This window comes from Myzus persicae, unplaced genomic scaffold (assembly GCF_001856785.1).
Source record: "Myzus persicae strain clone G006 unplaced genomic scaffold, MPER_G0061.0, whole genome shotgun sequence".
NCBI classification, from domain to species: Eukaryota; Metazoa; Arthropoda; class Insecta; order Hemiptera; family Aphididae; genus Myzus; species Myzus persicae.
Window position 1 is genome coordinate 36754 of NW_019104002.1, and position 4518 is coordinate 41271.

The 4518-nt window shown below is 27.0% G+C and overlaps 1 pseudogene; it reads right to left on the bottom strand.

Moving 5' to 3' along the window:
• Nucleotides 1–1623: 1623 nt before the first annotated feature.
• Nucleotides 1624–3606, bottom strand: LOC111037469 (annotated as a pseudogene).
• Between the last annotated feature and the right edge of the window lie 912 nt (nt 3607–4518).

Below are 4518 nucleotides of genomic sequence, written 5' to 3' on the forward strand. Positions count from 1 at the left end.
TTATTAAATGTACATAAACAAAAAGAAATAAATATTGAAAATATTGCTAAAAAATGTATAAAGAGCCCCAAAGTGTTATATACACCAAAGTGTTAAATAGTTATTAAAGAAATCCAGTTTCTTAAAAAAAAATATTATTTTATGTATTATTATATGTAAAGAATATAATTAAACCAGTCAAACATTGTCTTAAAAAGTTGAAATGTAATTACAAATAAACAAAAAAAAAATAAACATATAAATAATAACATAAATATAATTTCAGTTTGATTCAAAATTAAAATTAAACAATCATTAATTACATAAAAATATATTAATCAATAGCTAATAAACAAAAATTAAATTAAATATAGCACAGCAAATTGAAATTGGATATAATACATATATCTTGAGCATATAACAATTAATCCTGATTTTGAAAAGTATTCACTGGGTAGTAGAATCGAAATCCAAAAGGTCTAAACATTTTTTCACTCCGCGGTAAATTTAAATAGTTTCAATCTAAAATAGACAAAATACCATTTATTTATTTTAAATACTTTTAATTGATTGGGGAATCATCCCAATTACTATCGTTTTATAATAAAATCTTTTAAAGAGAGACATTACAAATATCAGTGTATAAAAATTACATTTAAGAAACGCACACATAACAATAAGAAAAAAATCTATAAAAACTGTTTAGTTTTACAAAACATAAAAATCGAGAAAGAAGGGGGTAGTAATGTCTGAATAAGCATTGGTCATAAATGTTCATTCTTCGTTCTTCATAGAGCAATGGTTTATTATTGAATTCAAAATGAACACATTCATTTCAATGCTCGATAACTACGGTACAGCAAAAATCATTATCTTTTTAAACATTATTCTTAGAGCAAGGACTTTCATGCATTCATATTTTTTTTCTGGTTAACTTTATTGTATCTAGAGTAAGTACACAATACATTTCACAACTTTCGTGACTAAAAGCTCAAAGTTTTTCATTATAAGAGCATATTTTGAAGGTTTTTCGAAAATACGAAGTTAAACAAAATTGTTTGCAATACAAGAACCTGCTGAAAAATGAAAGGCATTAATAATTCAGTGTAATTCAGATAATTCTTTAAGGTATATATTTGAGAATAATTCAACAATTATTTTAAAATACCTTTTTTGTTTTATTAGGTGCAGAACAATAATTAATAAAGATCCGAAATTCAAATAAGATTCTAAATCAATTTAGTTTAATAAAATAAGTAAAACTCAACTAATTAAGACTAGAGAGATAATATAAAATTATTAAAATTAAATATTTAAAGAAAAATTATAATTTTTGACAGCTATACATTTTAGTGTCTCAATTTTTTGGAGGGCATATTTAACAGCATATTTTTAAATGCATATTTGATGATTTTTAGTGCATGAAAGTCTTTGCTCTAATTATTATTGTTAAAGATGTATTGAAATTTTGAAAAGTTCGATTTTTAGTCATTAGTTATAGGAACATGACCGATCCATAATATTAACGTGGTATTAGGATATATTGGTATGTGGAAATAAAGTTTAAGAATCTCTGATATAGACCATTGTAACGTTAAAATACATTTTTATGAAAAAAATCATCCAGATTTTATAACATAAAACTCATTTATTTATATTATGTTTCCGTTGCTGTTTGGCAAGTGTGCCTTTCATTTGTGTTAGTGCAGTCATACATAATCTCGACAGTTATGAAAAACACTGCCTGTGTGCTGTGTTGTGTGTAAGATTATCAAATTTTGGAGTGAAGTTAACATGTTTCCATGCGATAAGAACATAGTCCAAAATAATTGACCAATTATTTTCATCACCCAAGTGCCTACCATGATCAATGACTTAACTCTAGGGAAAAAATTATAATAATAACATTTCAATATCTAAATGTTATAGCAGAAGTCATTTACCTTAAAGGCTAAGGTATGCTTCGAAGCTCAACAGAAAGAATTTGGGGATGTTTTTGTACTGCATTTTGACATTGACTTGTAAATATTATGAACTATATAATGCAGATGTTTGTCAAGATACTTTATATTGTTCGGTGGGATATAATTATCCTATTAATTAAACAATATATTTTTGGTTGGTAACATAAAAAAAAATGTGTGTGCATAAGACCACACGACAGAAGTGGAAACTTCAACAAGACAAAATTATTAATACGAAATATAAGTTTTTTTAAAAACTTAAAAAAAAAAAATTTTAAAAAAATGTTTAAATTTTTCCATTAATAATGGACTTCAGATACACACACACATCCTAACCTCCTAAGCAACACAACCTAACCTAACCTTTTTTTTTTCAGTTTGAAATCGACGACGTCGCGGGAACTGCTTTCGCATTGCTTCCATGACGCCACCAACCTAACCTAACCCTAACCAATTCTGCCGAGTGAGTATGGCAGTGAAGCTTTGACTATCTTCCTCTCTCGCTCTGCTGACTGTTTCTCTCATGCTTGGTCGACTAAAGCCGACTTCACCCGAATGAGTGTTACATAGCCGAGTGTGACAGCTCAGTTCAATTCAGTACCCACAAAAAGTGCTAAAGAAGTTTTCACTTTAAAAAGTAATTATAAATATTCTACTTCTAATTTTTCTTCTCTCAGTGATGGGTCGCCAATCGCCATTGCCTGCATAAGTTTCATTTGATGCTGGTTGTAATGGAGGAATTGGACAAGTACACAACTTCTTAAAAACAGATGGTCTCTAAACAAAGAAAATATAATTAATGCTTCACATTAAATAATAATAAAATGCAGTATTACAGTATTGTCGTCATCTGGATAATCGAATAATAATCGTTTACGAGCGGTACTTGGCAAAATGACTGAACCTTTATTTGAATTACTCGTACAACCATCCAATTCTATCAGTAAGTCCTGTTTGCATTAGAAAATACATGATTACAAATTGATATAAAATCAATTAAATTATTATTTTTTTTTTAATGAAGCACAATTATATAAATTAATTGATAACATAAGATTTATTTCTTTAACTAAAATTGAAACATTTGTCACTTCACTAATTTAATATATTGAACGATTCAATGGCCGTTCTTACAATGCCCAGCTTAAGTTAACAGACACTTAACCGGAGATTGTAGCCCTAATACGCTGCAACGCTGCAATTTGATATGTGAAACTAGCGTAACTGAACAAGAGTAAACATCATATTGACATCATCTTTTAAAGATTAAATAAAGACGAAAAAAAGATTTAAATTTATGGTATTAAAACAATAAGATTATAAGAATAATATTATATAATAAATACCGGTTTTATCCCAATGTTATCAGAACTAGGAATTAATTTTGAACAAAGTTCATGGTGTTTTGTACACAATTTTTCTGGACTGTTATTAGGTGTAGGATAGTTACTAATTGCTGAGCTCACGGTATTTGCAAATTTGTCAATTCGGCATGTATCTAAAAAAATGTATTTTGAAAAATTAAATATTAGCATGACAATTTTTTTCATAATACCATACTTTGTTCTGCTACTGCCAATGATAATCTTTCAAGTACTGCTGGTATATCATCTAGTACACATCGGTTCTTAAACAGGGTTTTGTCTGGACTAGGGGGTTCCATTTTTTACTAGATAATTTTTTTACAAAAAAATACAATTACTTTATGAATATTTTTCTTTTTATAGTTGTAAACATAATAACTACGGTAACACATGTAAACAACAATGGTGTTGTATTGAATCAAAAATACATCTTGTAATACAATAAATATAAATTAAATTAATTACAACATAAGTGATGTATGAAAAACATTTGAAATTCCAATGCAAATACTATAATATCAACCAATATAACCACCATTATTGACAAAGCCATACATTATTATTTAAAAATATATATATATAAACATATATCAATATTAAATATATATATTTAATAAATGTTTTAGTTATAACTTATAAGTAGGTGCCTATTAATTTATACATACAACTTGTATGATTGACAACTGGATAGGTAGGTAGGTAAGTAGGTATTCAAAATGTATTTTTATATTTTTACTGATTTGATACATTAATTCAGTATTTATTATAATGTATAACTATTGAATAATATATATTAAATTATAGTAGATGTTGATTAAGTGTAAACATTGTAAATTTCAATACAAAAACACTATGTTTTTAATCTTATACAGTACTGAATTCCTGTGAAGTAGAGAATGTCAAGTATGATATTTTTAATTTGTTGTTGAAGTGTATTTGAATATACTGTCAAAACTATAAGACAAAAGCCAATTTGTAACGTGTAAATAAAACTTAGATTTGTCCAAAATGTGAGTTCATTTGATCAGCACTAATGGTATCATTGTGGATATAGGTGCATAATATTATTATGGAGTTAGTTCCTAATCAATACAATTACATCAGAAAGAATTATGTTATAATATAATACCTAGTGGTTACTAGGTCAAATACTACGTTCAGATGTACCTACCTAATACCTAATGATGCTATCATTATGCCTAGTCATACCG